Source organism: Zingiber officinale, chromosome 5A (assembly GCF_018446385.1).
Source record: "Zingiber officinale cultivar Zhangliang chromosome 5A, Zo_v1.1, whole genome shotgun sequence".
Lineage (NCBI taxonomy): Eukaryota > Viridiplantae > Streptophyta > Magnoliopsida > Zingiberales > Zingiberaceae > Zingiber > Zingiber officinale.
The window spans coordinates 57,939,182-57,965,435 of record NC_055994.1 but is presented as its reverse complement, the minus strand read 5'-3'; positions in this window follow the sequence as shown (position 1 = coordinate 57,965,435).

The window sequence follows — 26,254 nt, the reverse complement described above, 5'->3', positions numbered from 1 at the left end:
GATGACCAAAACTCCCTTTAGTGGGCACAGCGAAAGAGCGACTGATTTGTTAGGACTCATACATTGTGATGTATGTGGCCCTTTCAATGTCGCTGCTAGAGGCGGTTATAGGTACTTCATCACATTTACTGATGACTTCAGTAGATATGGTTATGTGTACTTGATGACACATAAGTCTGAATCCTTTGAAAAGTTCAAAGAATTCAAGAATGAAGTACAGAATCAGCTTGGCAAGAGTATTAAGATACTTCGATTCGATCGAGGTGGAGAATACCTTTGCCATGAGTTCCGTGTCTATCTAGCTGAGTGTGGGATTCTATCCCAACTCACTCCTCTTGGAACACCACAGTGGAATGGTGTATCCGAAAGGAGGAATCGTACCCTATTAGATATGGTACGATCGATGATGAGTCACACAGATCTTCCGACATACCTTTGGGGCTATGCTCTAGACACGGCAGCTTTTATACTCAACTGAGTTCCATCCAAGGCCGTGATAAAGACACCATATAGGATATGGACTGGGAAAGATGCCCAGGTGTCTTTCATGAGGATTTGGGGTTGTGAGGCTTACGTTCGACGTCAAGTCTCAGACAAGTTAGGACCCAAATCCGACAAGTGCTACTTTATTGGATATCCCAAGGAAACTAAGGGATATTACTTCTACATTCCCAGTCAGCACAAGGTAGTTGTGGCAAAGACTGGGGTCTTTTTGGAAAGGGCTTTGTTTCTAGAAAGACTAGTGGGAGCGCATTCAATCTTGAAGAAGTTCAAGATGCGAACAATAGCACTGATGCCTCGATGGAAATTGAACTAGAACCACAAAGTGTTTTGGATGATGTTGTTCCACAAGGAGTTGAGGAACAACAACCATTTCAAGTAGACATACCTCTTCGCAGGTCTGATAGGGTACATCATCAGCCTGAGAGATACTCATTTCTCTTGTCTAACCATGATGACATTGTGCTCATAGAGGATGAGCCCACCACCTATCAGGAAGCTGTGATGAGATCAGATTCCGAGAAATGGCTAGAAGCCATGAGATCCGAGATGGAATCCATGTACACCAACCAAGTATGGACTTTGGTTGATCCACCTGAAGGAGTAAAACCCATTGGGTGTAAGTGGGTCTTTAAGAGAAAGACTGACATGGATGGACTTATCTATAAGGGTCGCTTGGTAGCTAAAGGTTTCAAGCAGATTCATGGTATTGACTATGATGAAACCTTTTCTCCAGTAGCGATGTTTAAGTCCATTCGGATCATGCTTGTTATTGCTGCTTACCTCGATTACGAGATCTGGCAGATGGACGTCAAAACCGCGTTTCTGAATGGAAACCTACTCGAGGATGTGTACATGACACAACCTGAGGGTTTTGTAGATCCACAGCATACTAGCAGAGTATGCAAGCTGCATAGGTCCATTTATGGATTAAAGCAAGCTTCTCGGAGCTGGAATCTTTGATTCGATGATGCAATCAAACAGTTTGATTTCATCAAGAACGAAGATGAGCCTTGTGTCTACAAGAAGGTTATAGGGGATATAGTTGTCTTCCTCATATTGTATGTGGATGACATACTACTCATTGGGAAGGACATCCCTATGCTTCAGTCTATCAAGACCTGGCTAGGGAGTTGCTTCTCAATAAAGGACTTAGGTGAAGCATCCTGCATTCTAGGGATACAGATCTATAGAGATAGATCTAAGAGATTGCTTGGCCTAAGTCAGAGTACATATATTGACAAGGTACTTCTATGGTTTGCCATGCAGAACTCCAAGAAGGGATTTCTGCCGATGTCACATGGCGTGAGTCTTTCGAAGACTCAAGGTCCCTCTTCTAGAGAGGAGAGAGACCGCATGGATCAGATCCCTTATGCCTCAGCCATAAGATCTATCATGTACGACATGCTATGTACTCGACCTGATGTCTCGTATGCTTTGAGCATGACGAGCATATACCAGTCAGATCCAGGTGAAAGTCACTGGATAGCGGTCAAGAATATTCTTAAATACTTAAGAAGGACTAAAGAATATTTCTTGATATATGGAGGCAATGATGAGCTAGCTGTAAAGGGTTACAGTGATGCTAGCTTCCAGACCGACCAGGATGACTATAGATCGTAGTCAGGGTTCGTGTTTTGCATTAATGGTGGTGCTGTGAGTTGGAAGAGTTCGAAGCAGGAGACAGTAGCTGATTCTACGACAGAGGCCGAGTATATTGCTGCATCAGAGGCAGCAAAGGAGACAGTTTGGATTCGCAAGTTCATCACTGAACTTGGGGTGGTTCCTAGCATTGGTGACCCTATTGAGCTCTATTGTGACAACAATGGAGCTATAGCACAGGCGAAGGAACCTCGCTCACACCAGCGGACCAAACACATACTACGGCGCTTCCATCTCATTCGAGAGATCATCGAGAGAGGAGATGTGAAGATTTGCAGAGTACCTACAGAGGCTAACATCGCAGATCCCTTGACCAAGGCTTTGGCACAGAGGAAGTATGATGGTCACACTAGGTCATTTGAGCTTAAAGCCTACACTAATTGGCATTAGTGCTAGTGGGAGATTGTTAGCTAGAGCCCTAGAGCCAATCATTTGATGATTGTATTTTGAACTTGTTGTGTCATATTCTATATATAAAAAAATGCATTTGATTTTTGGTTATTATACTTACTTGTATTGGTGCCAAATAAACTAAGTATAATAACGTCCTTGAGTAGACGGTTCTCACCTATATCAATCGGTTAGTTTAACCGATAGTGAGATGATATAGGGAACACTACTCTTAATTATTCCTAGTCGAGTATTAACATTCAGGGACAATGTTAATGCAATAAGACTAGCATGTAGGTCAACACGATGACTTGATCTCACAAGTCATGGATATAGAGATATCAAGTTGACACATGGGTATGCATTGGAGAATGTATACTGAATGACCCGCCATGAGAAAGTATCATGGATCGTTATATGAGTGTCATATACTTTCTCATGTGGCTATTAGTATGACTACTAGTCCTTAGACCTGAAGTCACCATGGTTCCCTACATAAGGAGTTATGTACTTTGGTTTCGTCAAACGTCACCCGTAACTGGGTGGACTATAAAGGCGATTACTGGGTATGTAACAAATTATGCGGAGGGATGTGAGTGATGTAGATGGGATCTATCCCTCCTATATGATGGGAGAGACATCGATATTCTTGATAGAGTGAGACCACGAAGTGCATGGCCATGCCAAATGAGTCAATATAGGATATTGAGCTTATTTGATTTAGTGAGTCTACTTGGAGTTCAAGATTTAGATTGGTCAGAGGATGACACAGTCTATGCCTCACATTGATCAATCTAGATGTCTAGGATAGAAGGACACTTGTCATATATTGTGAGGAGTCACAATTAGTAGTCACAAGGTGATGTTGGATCTCAACATTCTTGTAACTTGGGTAGCAATGATGTATTGTTAGATGCCGCTCATTGCTTATGTTTCTAAAGGAGTTTAGAAACGTTGTCAACGTTACAAGAACCTATTGGGTCACACACAAAGAACAAGTGGATGGAGATTAGGTTCATATGATGAACCAATTGGATTAGGTTCATATGATGCACCAAAGATTGGATTCGGATTAATTAAAATTAGACTTATTGAGTTAGACTCAATTAGATTCAATTGTTGAATGTGTCTAATTTAAATTTGATTCATTGAGTCAATTTATATTAATGAATTGAGATTCATTAAATTAAAATTGACTTGAATCAAAGGTTGGATTTAACTCATCAAGGAAGAAAATTGGTCAATTTTGGCTTGACCAAATGGAAGTTGAAACATCAAGTTTGACTTGATGTATTGCCACATCATGAAGGTTGACTCATCCTACATGGCATGACTAACCTTGCCACATCATCTCCACCTCATCAAGGTGTGCCACCTCATGGAGGTTACACATCTATTCCATTTAATGTGGCCGGCCACATTAAATGAGAGGAGTTACAACATGTGGCCGGCCACACTAATGTGGGTGGATGTTTTGTTTTGTGCTATTGATGTGAATTCATTGTGGCATCTTCTTCCTTGGGTTCTTCCTCCTCCTTTGCTGCTGTTGCCGTGGATTCCAAGCAAGGTGAAGGTGAGTGAGTTGAGTTCCAAGAGAATAGGGTGGAGTGAAGGTCACAAAGGAGGGTACCTAGAGGAGTGTATGAGATTCCTTTTACTTTCTCTCCTTTCTCCCTTTTAAATCCTACCCGAGAGCCCTAGATAGTGCTAGCACACTTGTGGTGCTCTCTTCTCCATCCTTGAGAGTTAGAGAACACATCTTGTTCGTGTGGATACTTCTAGAGGATTCTCTACGTTGACAATCTCGAGATCCGGCGTACCTTGGACGAGCGGGATACGCGAAGGGCGCGCATCAAAGGTATAACCCTTTTTCCATGTAGATCTAGGAGTAGATCTAAGTAGAAACTCGTACATGTAAATTTTTGAAATCTATCCTTCGCACGAGATGGAGTGGCATGGGTGATTCGGGGTTTCCGCGACGTGAAAACGTGCTTTTCGCGGCCCGATAACCCAACAAGGAGCACATTGTGTGCTTTTCTTGCAATCAAAGGGGACACTATCGGAGTCAATGTCCCAAGGAGAAGAAAGCGGTCAAGGCTCAAGGAGGAAGCACAACTCAAGGGGGAGCCTCCAAGGTAAAACGCAAGGTATCATTTGTTGAGCCTACCCTGTTAAATAATGGTAAAAAGTATGTTAGTTCTAATTTATATCATTTTAATGCTATTTACCATAGAAATAGGAAGCATGATAGCATTAAGGAAAAACATATAGCTCTTCATGCTAAAATGATCACACCTAGGTCTAGGAAGGTAGATAGAAATTTAGGCAAGAATTCTAAGGATTTTAGTTACAAGCCTAAAAATAAAATTTCTCAAGAATTAAATGAAAAACCAAAAACTTAGGATTTAATGAGAGAAAATTAAGTCTTGAGGCCAATACTTGATAAATTAGAAAAGACCCTAAAAAGGATGGAAAATATCCTAAAAGTGCAAAATGAGAAAAATCTAAGTTTAGCACAACAAGGGTCATCCAAGGGTCATCCAAGGGTCATAGATGTTTGGGATACAAACCTAAAACCAAAAAGGATGTGACTTCTTACCATAAAGTTCCATATAGTTATGGAACCAACCCTAGACCTAGTGATCAAGCCAAAATTACTAAGGGAGTTATCCCTAGAAGTATTTTTGCAACACCAAACGTGACAGAGACTTCTAAGAAGTCTAAGAAAGTTACTAAGAAGGTTACAAGGGAAGCAATCCCTAGGGTTGACCTAGAAAATGTGACCAAGACCCCTAAGAAGCCTAACAAGGTCACTAGGAAGGTATCTAGGGAGGCTATTCCTAGTGAGTACCTAGAGCATCCAAGGAGCACCAATAGGTGTTAGGTTCCTAGGAGCATTTTCTCCATCCCTTAGATGGGTTAGAGAGTGTCAACTCTAATTGAAAGGGTAGTTAACCCAATCATGATGAAGTTGGCACTCTAAGAGCATTTTCAAGGTTATTGTTAACCTTTGAAAATGATAAGGATTAATGGCTTACTCTTGGAAAGAGTAAGATGTGCCATAATTTGAGTATTTGGATATAACTTTAATTGGCACAAGAAATCAAGTCTAAAGAAATGCCAAGTTGGGATGTTGACATTTTATTAGAAAGTTAAAGGCAAATCTAAGCCTTATTTTAATTTGTTACTCTTTAAAAGAGTAATATGTGTCAAAATTTGAGGAATATACTTAATTTAAATTGACACAAATTAGGAAAAGTAAAAGAAATGTCAAAATTGAGTTTTGACATTTTCTTGGGACATTTTGGGTAATGTAGGGTTTAAACTTTAAGTTAGCTAAGGTTTAAGGATACTTAGATAGTTATTCTAGGTATTTTATTTATGCTAATTTGCTATGCTTTGTTTGTCCATCATATGTCATGACATCATATTTATTCTTGCACTCATGACTTATTATGAAAAACACAAAAATACCATGCCATGCCATACATACATCATGTAATTCTAGGAAATTTTCTTTTGAAAATTATTTATCTTTGATGTATGTCATATCGCATCATGCATAATTTTTAAATGTTGGGTTTTTCGGGCCGCAAAAACCGCTTTTTCTTTGCGGAAACCCCGAAAGTCCCATGCCATGGATCCGTGCGAAGATTAAAATTCGTAAAACTTCGAGTACGAGTTTATCTAACCTAGATCTACACTAGATCTACAAAGGAGAAGAGTTTACCCTTGATGCGATGCCCTTCGCAATCCCGCTCGTCCAAGGTTCGCCGGATCTCGAGAGTATCAAAGTAGATACTCCTCTATGTGTATCCACACGAACAACTCGATGGAGAAGAACCTCTAAGGATGTTCTAGCAACCATAGAGATCAGTAATGGAGGAGAGGGAGAGCAAGAAGAAAAACTAGAGAGGAAGAAGATGACACTACAAGAAAAAAGCTAAACAACAATGCACTAACTCCTCATCAAAAGTGGCCGACCACTTTAAGGGGAATTGTAACCTCCATGGGATGCCAAGAGTCACAACTCTTGGTAACTCCCATGAGGTGGCATTCCACTTAAGCAACCATGATGATGTGGAGCATCATCATTGGACCACTTAATGCCAACTCACCAATGAGGTGGCAAATGGTCAAGTCAAAATTGACCCTTCATCTTCCTCTTAAGTCAAGTCAAACTTGACCACTTCTCTCCCTTGGTTGATCTAATCTAACCATTGGTTCAAGTCAATTTTAATTTAATGAATCTCTATTCATTGAATTAAATTGATTAAATGAGTCTAAGTCCAAATTAGACTCACTTAACACATGAATCAAATTGAGTCCAACTCAATTAGCCTACTTTGGATTACTCTTAATCCAATTTGGTTCATCATATGAACCTAATCATTTAGGTTCATCAAATGAACCTAATCTCCATCTAATTTCCCTTTGTGTGTGACCCTATAGGTTCTTGTAACGTTGGCAATGCTCCTAAACCCATTTAGAAGCATAAGTAATGAGTGGTATCTAGCAACACATCATTACTACCCAAGTTACAAGAATGTTGAGATCCAACATCACCTTGTGACTACTAATTGTGACTCCTCACAATATATGACAAGTGCCCTTCTATCCTAGACATCTAGATTGATCAATGTGAGGCATAGACCGTGTCATCCTCTAATCAATCTAAATCTTGAACTCCAAGTAGACGCACTCGATCAAATGAACTCAATATCTTATATTGACTCATTTGGGCATGGCCATGCACTTAGTGGTCTCACTCTATCAAGAATATCGATGTCTCTCCAATCATATAGGAGGGATAGATCCCATCTACATCTCTCACATCCCTCCACATAATTTGTTACATACCCAGTAATCGCCTTTATAGTCCACCCAGTTACGGGTGACGTTTAACGAAGCCAAAGTACGCAACTCCTTATGCAGGGAACCATGGTGACTTCCGGTCCAAGGACTAGTAGTCATACTAGTAGCCACATGAGAAAGTATATGACATCCATATAACGATCCATGATACTTTCTTATGGCGGGTCATTCATTATACATTCTCCAATGCATACCCATGTGTCAACTAAATATCTCCATATCCATGACTTGTGAGATCAAGTCATCTAGTTGACCTACATGCTAGTCTCGTCACATTAACATTGTCCCTGAATGTTAATACTCGACTAGGAATGATTAAGAGTAGTGTTCCCTATATCATCTCACTATCAGTTCAACTAACCGATTGATATAGGTAAGAACGCTCTACTCAAGGACGCTATTATACTTAATTATTTGGAACCAATACAAGTAAGTATAATAATAAAAAAATGCCTTTATTTATATATATAAGAATATGATACAATGAGTCCATACAAAAATCATCAAATGATTGGCTCTAGGGCTCTGACTAACAATCTCCCACTAGTACTAGTGCCAATTAGTGTGGGCTCTAAGCCCCAATGACCTAGTGTGACCATCATGCTTTCTCTGTGCCAAAGCCTTGGTCAAGGGATCTACGATGTTAGCCTCTGAGGGTACTCTGCAAATCTTCACATCTCCTCTCTCGATAATCTCTCGAATGAGATGGAAGCGCCGTAGTTTGTGTTTGGTCTGCTGGTGTGAGCGAGGTTCCTTAGCCTGCGCAATTGCTCCATTGTTGTCACAATAGAGCTCAATAGGGTCAGCAATGCAAGGAACCACCCCAAGTTCAGTGATGAACTTGCGGATCCAAACTGCCTCCTTTCTTGCCACGCTCGATGCATATACACTTCTCATCGTCATAGAATCCGGATCGTATCTTGCTTCAACTCTTCCACCACAAGACTACCATTTATGCAAAACACGAACCGATCATGCGATCGATAATCATCCCGGCTCTGCGGAAACTGAACCCTCTCATGCTTAGCTCACATCGCTTCCATATATCAAGAAATATTCTTTAGTCCTTTTAAATACTTAAGAATATTCTTGACTATTAGATCTGACTAGTATCTGCTCGTCATGCTCAAAGCATACGAGATATCGGGACGAGTACATAGCATGGCGTGCATGATAGATCCTATGGCTGAGGCATAAGGGATCTGATCCATCTCTCTCTCCTCTCTAGAAGAGGGACCTTGAGTCTTGGAAAGACTCACATCGGCAGAAATCCCTTCTTGGAGTTCTGCATGGCAAACCGTAGGAGTACCTTGTCAATATATGTACTCTGACTTAGGTCAAACAACCTCTTAGATCTATCTCTATAGATCTGTATGCCTAGAATGCAAGATGCTTCACCTAAGTCCTTCATTGAGAAACAAGTCCGTAGCCAAGTCTTGACAGACTGTAGCAAAGGGATGTCTTTCCCAATGAGTAGTATGTCATCCACACACAATATGAGGAAGACAACTATGTCCCCTACAACCTTCTTGTAGATACAAGGTTCATCTTTATTCTTGATGAAACCAAACTATTTGATTGCATCATCGAATCGAAGATTCCAGCTCCGAGAAGCTTTCTTTAGTCCATAAATTGACCTATGCAGCTTGCATGCTCTGCTAGTATGCTGTGGATCTTCAAAACCCTCAGGTTGTGTCATGTACACATCAACGAGTAGGTTTCCATTCAGAAACGCAGTTTTGACATCCATCTGCCATATCTCATAGTCATGGTATGCTGCAATAGCAAGCATGATCCGAATGGACTTAAACATCGCTACTGGAGAAAAGGTTTCATCATAGTCAATACCATGAATTTGTTTGAAACCTTTAGCTACCAAGCGACCCTTATAAATAAGTCCATCCATGTCAGTATTTCTCATAAAGACCCACTTACGCCTAATGGGTTTGACCCCTTCAGGTGGATCAACCAAAGTCCATACTTGGTTAGTGTACATGGATTCCATCTCGGATCTCATGGCTTCTAGCTATTTCTCGGAATCTGGTCTCATCACAACTTCCTGATAAGAGGTGGGCTCATCCTCTATGAGCACAACACCATCATGGTCAGACAAGAGAAATGAGTATCTCTCAGGCTGACGACGTACCCTATCAGACCTGCGAAGAGGTATGTCTACTTGAACTGGTTGTTGTTCCACAACTCCTTGTGGAACAACATCATCCACAATACTTTGTGGTTCCAGTTCAACTTCCATCGAGGCTTCAGTGCTATTGTTCGCATCTTGAACTTCTTCAAGATCGAACGTTCTCCCACTAGTCATTCTAGAAACAAAATCCCTTTCTAGAAATACCTAGTCTTAGCCACAACTATCTTGTGTTGACTGGGATTGTAGAAGTAATATCCCTTCGTTTCCTTGGGATATCCAATAAAATAGCACTTGTCCGATTTGGGTCCCAATTTGTCTGAGACTTGACGTCGAACGTAAGCCTCACAACCCCAAATCCTCATAAAAGACACCTGGGCATCTATCCCAGTCCATATCCTATGTGGTGTCTTTATCACAGCCTTGGATGGAACTCGGTTGAGAATGAAGGTTGTTGTGTCTAGAGCATTGCCCCAAAGGAATGTAGGAAGATCTGTGTGACTCATCATAGACCGTACCATATCTAATAAGGTACGATTCCTCCTTTCGGATACACAATTCCACTGTGGTGTTCCAGGTGGAGTGAGTTGGGATAGAATCCCACACTCATCTAGATAGTCACGAAACTCATGGTTAAGGTATTCTCCACCTCGATCTGATCGAAGTATCTTAATACTCTTGCCAAGCTGGTTTTGTACTTCATTCTTGAATTCTTTGAATTTTTTAAAGGATTCAAACTTATGTGTCATCAAGTACACATAACCATATCTACTGAAGTCATCAATAAATGTGATGAAGTACCTATAACCGCCTCTAGCAGCGACATTGAAAGGGTCACATACATCACTATGTATAAGTCCTGACAAATCAGTCGCTCTTTCGCTGTGCCCACTAAAGGGAGTCTTGGCCATCTTTCCTAGTAGGCATGACTCGCACGTCTCATAAGATTCAAAATCAAATGAGTCCAGCAAACCATCTTTATGGAGCTGGGATAAGCGTTTGTCATTTATATGACCTAAGCGACAGTGCCATAGATAGGTTGGGTTCATGTCATTTGACTTGAACCTCTTGGTACTTATGTTATAGATAGGGCTCTCAAGGTCTAGAATATAGAGTCTGTTCATCAGAGGTGCACTACAATAGAACATATCATTTAAATAAACTGAACAATATTTGTTCTTTATCATAAATAAAAACCCTTTATTATCCAAACAAGAAACTGATATAATGTTCTTAGTCAAAGAAGACACATAATAACAATCATCCAACTCTAATACAAGCCCAGAGGGCAAAGATAGAAAATAAGTCCCTACAGCAACCACAGCAACCCGTGCTCCATTTCCTACACGTAGGTCCACCTCGCCCTTCGTCAATGCCCTGCTATTTCTCAACGCCTGCACATTAGTACAAATGTGAGAAGCACATCCGGTATCAAATACCCATGATGAAGAAATAGATAGATTGACTTCTATAACATATATACCTGAAGTGGAAGTCTCACTTCTCTTCTTCTTATGATCTTCCAGGTAGACTTTGCAGTTCCTCTTCTAGTGCCCGGTCTGACCGCAGTGGAAGCAGGTAGCATCCTTGGCGACCCCTCCTTTAGGCTTCAATGCCTTGCCTTTGCCCTTGGCTTGGGACTTTCCCTTGCCTTTAGGCTTGTCCTTGCCCTTGTGTTTCTGAACCATCAGAATAGAGTTGGGCTTAACTTTTTTAAGGTTGAGCTCAGTAGTTCGTAACATACTAAGCAGTTCGGGCATTGGCTTGTCAATTTCGTTCATGTTGTAGTTCATGACAAATTAACTGTAGCTCTCTGGCAAAGACTGCAAGATCAGGTAGTGGCCAGCTCTTGGCCAAGTGGGAATCCCAATCTTTGTAGATTCTCTATGTACCCAATCATCTTGAGTACATATGGACCTACGGGAGCCCCATCTAACATCTTGCACTGAAATAGTGCCCTTGAGATCTCAAATCTCTCGTGTCGCGCTTGTCCTTGATATAGTTGATGAAGATGTTCAACCATATCATAAGCACCCATTAACTCATGTTGCTTCTGAAGCTCAGAGTTCATGGTCGCGAGCATTAGACATGATACATCTAATGTGTCATCTTAATGATTCTTGTAAGCATCTTTGTTTGCTCGCGTGGCATTGACAGGAGGAGCCTCCGGAATGGGCTGGTCTAGAACGTATAGTTTACGTTCTTGTATAAGAACGATTCTCAGGTTCCTGTACCAGTCCAGGAAGTATGCTCCGTTGAGCTTGTCCTTATCGAGGATATAACGCAGGGAGAAGGAGTTCGTGTTTGACGACATGGTAATCTACAACAGAAAAATGCAGAAAATAAATATCATATTCTATTAATCATTTAATTAGGCCTTTAACTAAATGATGCTCCCATTGAATTCTATAATTCATGTGGGACAAGATCCACATCATACTATGCCCTGAGTTAGCATTGGCTAAATCGCCCAAGACTTAGTATGATCGGTAGGTAACTATTACCAATTACATCTCTATGCAACTCTTGTTTATAGGATCAAGATCCACATTTATATTAAAACTCGAGTTAGCTTTAGCTAATACGCCCAAGAGTTAATATAAAGGTGATTTTTCCTATCTACGAACAATTGGAAAAATACCTACAGTTAAACTTGATTTAACTAGTTATACTCAATCTAATTGAGTTTTGCTCACCCATGCATTGATAGGCGGGACCAAGATTTTCCCTCCGTATCCTACCAAGATAATATGTGTTGCTCTGCTTTGGCAGATTCAACAACTACATGTGATCGAGGTAGTGATAGGTATCACGGCATGGTAGGCATTACGAGTTGTCGTGATTAAGATATAATCTAATCGACGAGGTGTATTATATACTCGATTTAGATCTAATCTAATCGTTAGGGCGCATCATGTACACGATTTAGATATAATCTAATCGTCGAGGTGTATCATATACGTGATTGATCGAATTGAATCGTTAAGGCGCTAATTAATTACTTATTCTAGCATGCATCACATTTACACATACAAGCAATTAATTAAATATTTTGTGATTATTCATGGCCCTACTATGATCTTCTCAAGCCAATGAGAAGATCGGATGGTCAACCTAAGGTCAACAGCTTCTCAAGCTCCTCCCTTTGACCACCTTGTGTTGCTCGCGCCCTCCTCGTAACTCCGTCTCGAGTGGACCTTCCACCGCTCCATTTTGTACATTACAAAAGTGAAACTCGAGTTACATTCGATTCTAAACTAATTTACAACAGGAAATATAAAATAGAGGAAGGCACGACGCGTAGGTCGCGAATCAAGTACAACACACACAAACACAAAATGGCACGCAGGCCATATTATTAATTACAACATAATTTTTCAATCTAATTGGGTCTTTTGGGCCATGACCATCATAAAATAATATATAATTCTAAATTATGCAATTTCTATAAATTTCTGTAATTTTTATTACAATTTTTATGAGTAAAAATTCTCGGCGGTCCCGTTTAGCGATTTTCGGGTGCAATCGCAGAACGAATCCCCTTGCGGGGTCAGGGGCAGCACCCCTACCCGCGATATAACCATCGCGAGTGTTCCTTAGAGATCCTACAGTGCCTTATCCCGCTGTCACAAAATGATTTGGGGCGAAACCTTGCCGTTTCGAAAAAATCTTCTCGGTAGTCGAAGCCTACAAGTGTCTAAACACTTGTGCTTCGCTTCTACGAGAAAAATACCCATAAAAACTATAAAAACATAAAATCACAGAAATTTATAGATCTGTAATTTTCATAAAAATACAAATTAAAACTCATACTCGCTTCGCACGTGGCTCTGATACCACTGTTGGATTTTTCGAGCCGCAAATATCACTTTTTGCGTTGCGGAAACCTCGAAAGTCCCATGACACGGATCCGTGTGAAGATTAAAATTTATAAAACTTCGAGTACAAGTTTATCTAACCTAGATCTACACTAAATCTACAAAGGAGAAGAGTTTACCCTTGATGCGATGCCCTTCGTAATCCCGCTCGTCCAAGGTTGTCCCGGATCTCGAGAGTATCAAAGTAGATACTCCTCTATGTGTATCCACACGAACAACTCGATGGAGAAGAACCTCTAAGGATGTGCTAGCAACCTTAGAGATCAGTAATGGAGGATAGGGAGAGCAAGAAGAAAAACTAGAGAGGAAGAAGATGATGGAGTTACTCACACAAGCACACCAAATGCACTAACTCCTCATCAAAAGTGGCTGACCACTTTAAGGGGAATTGTAACCTCCATGGGATGCCAAGAGTCACAACTCTTGGTAACTCCCATGAGATGACATTCCACTTAAGCAACCATGATGATGTGGAGTATCATCATTGGACCACTTAATGCCAACTCACCAATGAGGTGGCAAATGGTCAAGTCAAAATTGACCCTTCATCTTTCTCTCAAGTCAAGTCAAACTTGACCACTACTCTCCCTTGGTTGATCTAATCTAACCATTGGTTCAAGTCAATTTTAATTTAATGATTCTCTATTCATTGAATTAAATTGATTAAATGAGTCTAAGTCCAAATTAAACTCACTTAACACATGAACCAAATTGAGTCCAACTCAATTAGTATACTTTGGATTACTCTTAATCCAATTTGGTTCATCATATGAACCTAATCATTTAGGTACATCAAATGAACCTAATCTCCATCTAATTGCCCTTTGTGTGTGACCCTATAGGTTCTTGTAACGTTGGCAATGCTCCTAAACTCATTTAGAAGCATAAGTAATGAGCGGTATCTAGCAACACATCATTACTACCCAAGTTACAAGAATGTTGAGATCCAACATCACCTTGTGACTACTAATTGTGACTCCTCACAATATATGACAAGTGTCCTTCTATCTTAGACATCTAGATTAATCAATGTGAGGCATAGACCGTGTCATCCTTTAATCAATCTAAATCTTGAACTCCAAGTAGACTCACTCGATCAAATGACCTCAATATCTTATATTAAGAGTAGTATTCTCTATATCATCTCACTATCGGTTCAACTAACTGATTGATATAGGTAAGAACGCTCTACTCAAGGACGCTATTATACTTAATTATTTGGCACCAATACAAGTAAGTATAATAACTAAATAAATGCCTTTATTTATATATATAATAATATGATACAATGAGTCCATACAATAATCATCAAATGATTGGCTCTAGGGCTCTGACTAACATTAAATTCCTTGAAATTAAGGACAAATGACATTTATCAATAAGTAACATCCTTGGTGGATGTTCATAACCTCAAAATGCCTAGATAGAGATGCATGACCCTTAGATTAGGGCAAAACCAAAGTTTACATCTCACTAAGAACTATAAGGTGACTTGTATGTGGTTTCATACACATTGAATACAAGTGAGATGTTAGGATGATGAACAAAACTCAAGATGCTGATTTAGTGCATTCTTTTGAGTTTTAAGTTCATCAAAACACATAGTTATGTGTTTTCCAATCATTGGGAAAGCTAATGTACAAGTTATGTGCATTGAGCCCAAAGAACATGGTTGGAAATTGGTTTTGAAAATGATTTTAAAATGCTTTTGGAAAACCTTGATGAAGACTATCTTTTGATAGTGATCATCATTGAATAGTTAGACACAAACTTGAAGAAAACACTAAGGTTTTTCCAAGTTTTCAAATTTGTGTCAATCTTTGAAAATAGAAAGTATTTTCATAGAAAACTATTTTTCCTTGATAATATATACTCTAAATAATGTCTACATTAATTTTCATGATTTTTGGAATTTTGTAGAATTTTCTAGGGGTTTCTGAAGTTGACTGAAATGAAATTTCAACAACTTCAGACCTTCAATCGATCACCCAATCGATTGAAGCGTCTCAATCGATCGGGCGATCAATTGAGAGTGAGCTTCTCGCGAACAAAAGCTCACTGGATTGATCCACCAATCGATCCACACTAGCTGAATCGATCAGTGGATCGATTCAAACAGGTTCAATCAATTGGGACCCAACTCCAATCGATTGGGAATGTTGAATTTGGCTGGGAAAGCTTGATTTCAGCATTTTGAACCATCTTTAGTCTAGGTAACCATTTCTAACCCCCAAAACACATTCGTATACATTTAGGGGGAGTTTTCATGATGAAAACAAGGATGAATTGGTCAAGGAAGACTAAGTAGAGGTTTAGGTTGAGGTTTGCTTTCAATATTGAATTTTCAACCTCAAAACTTCAAAATTTGGGTTTCCTAAAGGTTTAGGGATTCCGAGTCATTGTTGGTGCAATGACAGAAGTTACGTGCATGTCTTTAGGGGGAGTTACTCTTTAAGGACATGAAAATCTATTTTTCATACACCTTGGAAGGTGGTTAACCTTCTTTAGCGAAAATGCTCAAGGTTGGGCATTTGAATATAATGAAGAGTGGATATCTTCATTATTTAAGTGGTGTATGCTCACAGATGAGCATTTGATGACAATGAAGGGTATGAGACCTTCATTTGAATCGTGTATAAATATACCAAGTGGTATATGCTCAAGGATGAGCGCTAAGAATAATGAAGGGTATAGGACCTTCGTTATTATGTTGTGAACAACGAGTGAAGTTGTAAACAATGTTGGGTAACTCTTCAAGGGGAGAGTTTTTGATGTGTGCCAATAGGGGGAGAATGTGTGGTTAAGTTAGGCCTTCATTACCTGAAGAGGAAATTTGCCCTCTAGGAAAGGAGGAGAATGAAGGAAACCCTCATTTATACATTGGTACGAAGGAAGTTGAGGCTATGAGATTAACCTAACTTAAAGGAGGTATTGTCAACCATCAAAAAGGGGGAGACTGTTGGTGCAATATTCCCTAGGTCAAGGTTGACCTGGTTGACTAAGCTTGAATTGAGTCAAGCTCGAGTCTTGATGTTTGGATTTCGATGTTTGACAATACATGGAGATTGCAGGTACAATTGTTCATGTGGGGAGATTATGAAAAAGAGTCAAGTAGGTAAAGGTTGACTGGATACTTGACTGGAAAATCTTGGTGAGTGAAGCCAGGTGAAAGTCCTAACTGGGAGGTTAGGCAGACTAGAAAGTCCTGGTGAGTGAAGCCAGGAAATTATGGAAAGTCCTAGTGAGTGAAGCTAGGCAGAAGAAAATCCTAGTGAGTGAAGTCAGGTGAAAGACCTAGTGAGTGAATCTAGGAAGAAGAAAATCCTGGTGAGTGAAGTCAGGTGAAAGTCCTAGTGAGTGAAGCTAGGAAATAAGGAAAGTCCTGGTGAGTGAAGCCAGGTAGATGAGAAGTTCTAGTGAGTGAATCTAGGCAGAAGGGAAGTCCTGGTGAGTGAAGCCAGGCACGGAAAATCCAGGTGGATCAAGGTTGATCGGACACCTGGTGGAGATAAGTCCAAGTGGGTCAAGGATGACTAGACACTTGGCACGAGGAGAAAAGTCCATGTGGGTCAAAGGGATTGACCAGACACTTGGTGAGGGAGTCATAGCAGGTTGAGGGTGACCGGATGCTAGGCATGATGTACCAATAGGTCATGGTTGACCGGATGTTGGTTTAGGGGACTTTGGACTTGGTTTCGGGCAAAAACAAGGAGCTGGATCGATCAGCTGATCGATTGGCTCATGCTCAATCGATCAGCTGATCGATTGGGTGAGTCCCCGCGACAAAGGCTTCCCCAATCGATCAGCCGATCGATTGGGTAGAATTCCCGATCGCACAAAAAGCCTCCAATCGATCGGTCGATCGATTGGGAACCTCCAATCAATCGGTCGATCGATTGGGAACCTCCAATCGATCGATCGATCGATTGGGAGCTGCGATTTCGTGGAATAAGCCCTGGATCGATCGGCTGATCGATCCAGGTAATTCCAGAGAGCAAAGAGGCTCTCTGGATCGATCGACCAATCGATCCAAAGCCTCCCCAATTGATTGGGAGCAATCCAATCGATTGGGATTTGATTGTTGGCGCAGATATTAGCCGTTGGCGAGCGTTTCTTCGGCACTTCTTCGATTCCACTCCATAGGCGATCACAGCAGTTCTCCACAGTGATTTTCTTCACTCCCACGCCAGATCTTCAAGGTTCTTGGAAGCATTTCTAAGTCAAGAGGTGAATCTACGGTAAGAAGAAGAAGCTAAGGTTAGGGTTTCTTGTGTAAACCGTGTAAGCTTTCCCTTGTATTTGCTTCTCTTTGTTTCTTGTTGTATTGAGAGTGTTGTAGGGCTTCTCTACCTTCCATAGTTACCAAGAAGGAGTGTTTTCATAGTGGAGGGTGCGTGAGTGTGTGGATCCTTGGACTAGTCACCTCTTCTTCAAGTGGATACCAAGTAAATCCCTAGAGTTAGCGTTGTGTGTTTGTTTTCTTGTATTTCCGCTGCACATCATTGTAAGAGGCAAGCAACGACGAGCACGAGATTGCGAAGAGTTATTCATCCCCCCCTTAGTTACATTTCAGTCCCAACAGTCTCCAATGATCTCACCAATGCATACATTTCCTTGTCATATGTGGGATAGTTGAGAGTGGCTCCACTCAACTTCTCACTGAAATAAGCAATGGGTCTCATTTCCTGCATTAGCACAGCACCTATACCAACACCAGAAGCATCACATTCGATTTCAAAGGTTTTAGAAAAATCTGGAAGGATTAGTAAAGGAGCAGAACTTAGCTTTTCTTTCAAAGTGTTGAAGGCCCTCTCTTGCTCCTCTCCCCACTTGAATGACTCATTTTTCTTGATGATTTTAGTAAGAGGAGCTGCAATATTGCTAAAATCACGAACAAACCGTCGATAGAAGCTGACCAAACCATGGAAACTCCTCACTTGGCTAATTGTTGTCGGTGTTGGCCACTCTTGGATTGCTTTCACCTTTTTCTCATCCATCTCAACACCTTTAGTACTAACAACAAAACCAAGAAACACGACTTTCTCCGTACAAAAGGTGCATTTATCGAGTTAGTAAAAAGCTTTTCTTCTTTTAGCACACTCAAAGTTAACCTTAAATGTGTAACATGCTCTTCTAAGCTTCTACTAAAAATTAAAATATCATCAAAATACACAACTACAAATTTTCCTAATAAAGCACGCAAAACATGGTTCATCAAACGCATAAAAGTGCTAGGAGCATTAATTAAGCCAAAAGGCATTAATAACCATTCATATAAGCCATGCTTAGTTTTAAAACCAGTTTTCCATTCATCACCTTCCTTCATCCTAATATGATGATATCCACTCCTAAGATCAATTTTTGTGAACACACAAGAACCATGCAATTCATCAAGTATATCATCAATCCTAGGAATTGGATGGCGATACTTTACCATGATGTTATTGATGGCTCGACAATCCACACACATCCTCCATGTTCCGTCCTTCTTGGGAACTAGTAACACAGGCACGGCGTAAGGACTCATGCTTTCTCGAACATACCCCTTTTCTAATAATTCATTAACTTGCCTCTGAAGTTCCTTTGCTTCCTCCGGATTGCTTCTATAGGCAGGTCGATTCGGAATGGATGCACCAAGTATGAAGTCAATTTGGTGCTCAATTTCTCTAATGGGAGGTAATCCATGCAGAACCTCTTCAGGAAAGACCTCCTCGAATTCCTGTAAGAGAGAAACAATAACATTAGGCAAAGAATCGTTAAGGTCGTTAGTGCTCAGGAGTGCCTCCTTATATAAAAGGATAAGGGGTAGCTGATTTGTAAACAAAGCTCGTTTAATCTCACTTTTTTTTTGCATAAAAACTATTTTTCTTTCTCTCTCCTTTTTTTTCCTTGCCCACTCCTTTTGACTCTTTCCTCTCATCTTCTTTCCTCTCATTTTTCTTTTCCTCTACTTCTTTTTTCTCAATTTTTTTTCTCTCCATTTCTTTTTCTCTCTTCTTTTCATTTGCTTTTTCTAATCTCAACTGGTCCTCCATAACTTGTCTTAGAGTCAATGGTACAAGAATTATAGGTTGTCCCTTCATAGTAAAAGTATACCTATTTGTGAGGCCATCATGTGTTAACTTTCGATCGAATTGCCAAGGTCTCCCCAACAATAGATGGCATGCATGCATGGGAACCACGTCACACAATAGCTCATCTATATATTTGCCGATGGAAATTGCTACCAAGACTTGTTTTGTTACCTTGATTTCTCCGCAATCGTTTAGCCACTGGAGGCGATAAGGTCGCGGATGTTTCCGAGTTGGTAGTGAGAATTTCTCCACCAAATCAGTACTTGCCACATTGGTGCAACTCCCCCCATCAATAATAACACTGCAAACCTTGTTATTGATAAAGTAACGGGTATGAAACAAGTTTTCCCTTTGATTACCTTCCTCCTCCTTAGCTTGTAAATTGAGAACTCGTCAGGCCACCAATAAGTCTCCGATAACAGCATGTTGTTTATCATCACTGTCCTCTTTTTGTGGCACATCTTCAACTATTTCATCCTCATCTTCCGACTCAAGTTCACCTTGGGCATTTATTACCATCACCCTTTTCTTCACACATTGACTAGCTATATGGCCATGCCCTTGACATTTAAAACACTTGATATCACGAGTTTTGGAGGAAATGGGCTCGCGATTACCTTGAGTAGTAGATGGTGTAGGTTTGGGCTTCTTGAAAGGTTCAAACTTTAGCTTATTTTGAGGTTGTTCCTCCTTTCTTGGAGTTGTCCGCCATGTGGCGTGAGTAGTCATTGGTTGTCCCTTCCTACCCAATCCTCTCCTCTTGAGTTGTTCTTCCACTTTTTGTGCTTGGTGGACCATGTCCGACAGCTCAACATAATGCTGTAATTCAACAATATCAGCAATTTCTGGGTTTAAGCCATATAAAAACCTGGCCATAGTGGCTTCCAGATCTTCATTGACATTAGCTCGAATCATGGACAACTCCATGTCCTTGAAATATTCATCCACACTTTTGGAGCCTTGAGATAACCTTTGAAGCCGCTGATATAAGCTTCTATAATAATGGCTTGGTACAAACCTCTTTCTCATGAGTACTTTCATCTCCTCCCAAGTAGATACAGGTTGCTCTCTATTCCTTCTCTGAGTCATCTCCACTTGATCCCACCAAACAATAGCATAATCAGTGAATTCAATGGCAACTAACTTTACCTTTTCAAACTCTGAGAATTCATGACAGTTAATTACCATTTCCATCTTAGTTTCCCATTCCAAGTAAGCTTCTAGGTCATTTCTCCCTTGGAAGGTTGGAATCTTCATCTTAATCCCTCCTAAATCATTATTTCTTCTAGTTCTGTTTCTATCTCCTTGATATCCAATCCTGCTCCAATTGTAGTTTTGCTCATCAAAGTCTTCCACAATAGCCTCTTTATCTTCTTCGACATCAATCCCTTGGGAATGTCTTCGTTGTGGTCTAGTAATACGGTCTTGTTGATGTCTTCTTGGTGTCCCATCCTCCACCCGATCCAACCTCTCATGGATAGATTCTAATTCCGCCCTCATCATCCGCTGCATCTCCCCCATCAATGCTTGCAATTGTAGGTTCGGAAGTGGCCTAGCCCCCTCATTTGCTCCATCCTCCTGGTTGTTGGACATGGCTGCAAAATGAAAGAAAAACCTCACAAGCACTCAACTCACGTTTGGGTGGTAGCTCTCAATTGATGAAGTCTCTTAGTTCTTAAGCAAACTCTAGAACAAATCAGAATATCACGTAGCAATTCAAAAGATACCACCGAAACTTATAAAGGTAGAATTTTTAAGAGAAAATGAAAGAGTAGAAGTTTGAGAGTAAGGAAAACAAGAAAGCGATTGTTGAAGACAATTTACTTCGATTCGCACAAGCGGTTTTTTTCTGCGCTTTCTTCTTCTTCTTTTATTTTTTTTGTCTTTTCGTTGCGCGCTCTTTTTTTTCATGATTTTTTTTTACTTTTGGCTGAACAACAAGTAAAGATAGATTTGCACTTGCCTTTGAACCGAAGCTCTGATACCAGATGATATGAACCCCACCAAAAAATGTGATGGAACCCGAAACAAAGGTGGATTGAACCCCAAGAACTAAATGACAAGAGTGTGAGCCTTGACCCGTAACCAAGAATTGGCACGAACCAAGCCTACGAAGGAAAGAAACGCCACACCTAGGGGTGATAAGTTTAGATGGGTTGAACGCCACGAGAGTAGACTCGATAAGTTCAGCAAGTTCTTTCAAGAACTAAGAGAGCACACAATCTCACCAAAAACTAAGTTGCTTCATACTAAGATGTCCCTCCCTTATATAATGGGAGTGAATAAGGAAAAATATAAGATAAGTACATGCACTATTAGAGTCCCAATGTTGCATGCCTCATGCAAGCTATCTAGAAACCCAAAATAAAATAAATGCCTCCACAATTAGAGTCCCAAGTCGCATGCTTCATTAAACAATCTAAAATACTTAAGTCTTCATTCATGAACAAGTTCCCATGCTTCGCATGCTTATTAGCGTTCTTCCGTTAAGTGCGGCCAGTCATGGATGGTTATGCCCAATTACGTGGATTAGGCCACAACTAGAAATTGCGATTATCTTGGTTTCTCCTTACTCATTGTCCTCCCAATATTTTTTGATTAGCCCATTTAGTGCTTCCTTGAAACGCTTTGCCCGTAGTCTTGTAATTGGGCCTTTCGGAAGTGATAACTGATCTCTCCTATCTTCAACCCTTGGGCATACAACAAAAGGTAAGTTCTATAAAATCACAGTTAGACGTGCTATGTTATATGGAGCTGAATGTTGAGCTATGACTCGAGCACATGAGCAGAAGATGAGAGTTGCAGAGATGAGGATGTTAAGGTGGATGTGTGGACATACGAAGATAGACAAAATAAGAAATGAGAGCACTAGAGAGAAAGTCAGAGTTTCATTTATTGAGGAAAAACTCCGAGAGACACGTTTAAGATGGTATGGACATGTACTTAGACAACCAATAAATGCTCCAGTTAGGCGATGTGAAACTATGATAAACATGCATATCAAACGAGGAAGAGGAAGACCAAAAAATACTTGGTTAGCAACAATAAAACAAGATTAAATTTATTTAAATATAGATGATGATATAAAGGAGATAGAGCTCAATGGCATAAAAGGATTCATACAGCTGACCCCACCTAGTGGGAAAAGGCTTGGTTGTTGTTGTATGTAGTCTATATATTGAAAAGCTTTTATTTTCACTTTCTATCTGTAAAATTTTGCTTGTTCATATAAATATTATTATCTAATTGTCGTTCATTTTTTAATAAAAAAATTTAAAAATAAATATAAATTTTAAAAATTTAATTACTTGCTTATTTAAATATTATTATCTAATTATCCTTCGATTCTTTTAATAAAAAAATAAATAAATAAATATAATTTCTTTTAAATTTAATACTTTAAATTAGAATCGATTATATTTTCTGATCATGTCCGAGAGTCGAGTTTATGGACGCTAGTGATGTGGTGCTCTTGTTGACCGTGCGTGGACCTCCGACGAGACTAGCCTGCAAGTACAAAAGTGTCAGTGATGAGCTAGGGAGTGGTTCCCTGATGATGACCCTCCGACGCTCAAGTCAGATCTCCGACGAAGGCAACAAGAAGCAAAGAAACAGTGGAAGCTTGGGGTCCTATATATAGGGCTCTCGGGGGTACGTGTACACACTCCTTGAGGTGTGCACGCATCTCAAAGCTCTCCCTAATAGGATGTGTAGGAAAAGTGTAACTGACACCATACCTCAACATCCCGAGTATATCCTAACAAAACAGTGGAAGCTTCCGTTGTACGATTCTTTGCCTGATCATGCCGCGGACCATGCTGTCTATTTGTGACATGAGTCTCGAGGAGGATACCAGTTGATCCTACCTCTGTCTGCTAGTGGGCCAAGCGGGTGGGCCACTCGGCCAGCTTTTATATGGTAGCGGGCCGAGCGGGTGGGCCGCTCGGCCAGCTTTTGTATGTTAGCGGGCCGAGCGGGGAGGCCGCTCGACTAATTCTGCTGTTTGGGCCGAGCGGGACGACCGTTCGGCTACTTCCATTGTCTAGGTTTGTTGGGTCGGGTTTGCGCTTTGATGGCTGTGATATGATCTGTGGCCGATCCGAATGTCCGCCCGGGACATGTCCAGCTGCTCGGCAAATGACTTGTCGGTCGGCGCTTGCTTTGGTGATAGTTTTGAGCGTCGGAAGCTCGATGCAAGACCGAGCAGTAATAACGTCTGACTGGCCATTGCCTAGTACAATCGACAGATGGGGTCGCCCGATCGGAAGCTAGCCCGGGGCGTTGACTGACTTGACTTTGACCTTCCACGTGGCATTGACCTCTCTGCGGGGCGAGGCCATCCTTGTCACCGGATCACATGCCTCCCCCTCAAGTCTAGTCGAAGGAGGCGGCAAGTCCGATTGATTGGACAAGGTAGTCTGGTGATTGTTTGGCCGATAGGCCAGTATGCTGGTTGGACCTCAACCGGTCTACATAGGATCGATATTCAATTAAAAATAAGGAAGTTTTAATTATGTTTTAAAAGTTTCCTTATTTTCCAAAACCAAGGAATATAAAAGAGAGGGTAGAGGGGCCTCACCTTACAACAAGACATCTATTTCTTTCCTCTCCTTTCCTTGGTGGTGGTCGGCCCTCTCCTCTCTTCTTTCTCTCTTCTCCTTTTGTTGAGGCCGACGACACTTGGAGCTCTTATTTCATCTTGGTGGGTGGTTGCTTGTGGAGAAGAAGAGAAAGAAAGCATTCCTTGGAGCTTGGTTGGTTGTCGAAGTTCTTCATCTCTAGGAGATTGTTGGTGGCCGAAACTTGCAAGGAGAAGAAGGAGGCTTGGGTGGATTCTTATCTCAGTAGATCGTTGCCCACACGACGTTCGAGATAAGAAGAGGAATACGATAGAAGATCGTGAGGTTTATAAGCTACAAAGAGAGGTATAACTAGTTGTCTTGTTTCGCATCATACCAGTTTTCCTTCTATGGATTTTAAAATACCAAATACAAGAGGCTAACGATTCTATGTTATTGAATTTATGTTTCGATTTTGTGTTTCTTTTGTTTTTCGATCTTGTGATTCGATTGTTCTTAATGGTTAAACTTAGGGTTACTATAAGGAGATTAAATATTGGATTTCGTTGAGAGGCTTTGTCTAGGAAGTGGTGGATGATCCCATACCCAAGAAGGCTAGTGCCTCGCCATGTTTAACCTGGAAGCCGTTATCTGAAATAAATATTTAATCAAATTTGTAACATAGGTGGATTTGGATTAATAATGTTAAGCATCGTTTGCTATCAAAGTTTAAATCTCTAAGAACAGATAAGTTGAATTTGGAATCAATAATGTTAAGTTCTGTTTGTGATTTCAAATTTAATTTCTAAAGAACACAATAGGTTGTTAGGAAAGATTCAGGATTTGTATAAAATTTTTGTACAGGGGAACCGATATGATATTCCGAGTAGCAACCAACAACTGGTATCAGAGCTAGGGTTTGCCTCTGTGTATTTGGTTTTCAATTTAATTATGCACATGTCATACATATTTTAGGTAGGATAATAGTATGATGTGCAAATAGATTTAACTCTGTAGTTGCAAGCATCCTAGATCCAACTATTATGGGCATAATGTGATTGTGTGTGATTGGACCCTCGGACATGTCGAGGTCATTTTTTTTATGTGTGTGCATGATTGTATGTATTAAATACAGCAAGAGTTGTATTAGTTTTAGGATTTTACATTTTTGTTTCGATCTAGATTACATGTATATTCCTTCGTGGAATATAGGATTGATAAATGTAAACTTCTATGGTTGTCGTGGATCGTATCCTTGTGAGGTGTGGTGTTGTTTGAGGACGAGAGACGCAGCGGAAAAGGAAGCAATATGGATGCGGTGACTAGACCCGATTGCGGTGGCTAAAGATAGCAGCAGCTAGGGTTGGAAGCACATGGAGGACAGTGATAAAAAATACCATAATAGTTGGAAAATTATTTTTCCATATTTATTATTTTATTTGCTGTGATGTGTGTGTGCATGATAAAATCCTCATCTTAAAAATGTAAGTGGGAGAGGGATTAGTAAAAAATTCTACGGTCTCCATTACTGGTTTGTAAGTGATGCAACAAACTTACGTGTTGGCTCTGAGTGCCTCCCTCCACAATGGATGAGTTTGTTTGCAGATCACTAGATCAAACTTCCTAAATGGATGATTATAGGAAATTATTTAGGAATGTGTGATCTTCTCCAACTGAAGGGGCACAATCTTATTTAATGGACTAAGTATCAAGTAATGGTACATACTTAGGCACATTTAATAGTATCCTTCCCAATAGAGTCACTGCTATTATTTGTGTGACCAAAGGAATACCAACTATTAATTTTATTTGTCATAAAGTTAGGATGACAAGAATAAAATTAATGGGTAAAACATCCTCTTACAAATGTTTGATTTTGTATACGTCCACACTAACGTGGCATGCAAAATTCACGGTGTTTTGAGGTGTTGGTAAATTTAAATAATATTGTTTGAGGAATCAATATTATTCTAAATTTAGATTCTTGACCAGAAGTTTTTTTGTGATTCTTAAGATGACTTTCAACCCACTGGCTATTATACTGAAAGAGAACAAATTTACTGGTCCCAACTATATAGATTGGAAAAGAAACCTGGACATTGTCATAACTGCTGAAGGCTATAAGTTTGTACTGTTAGAGGTCTTCCCTAATGTGCCTAACGACGATTCTAG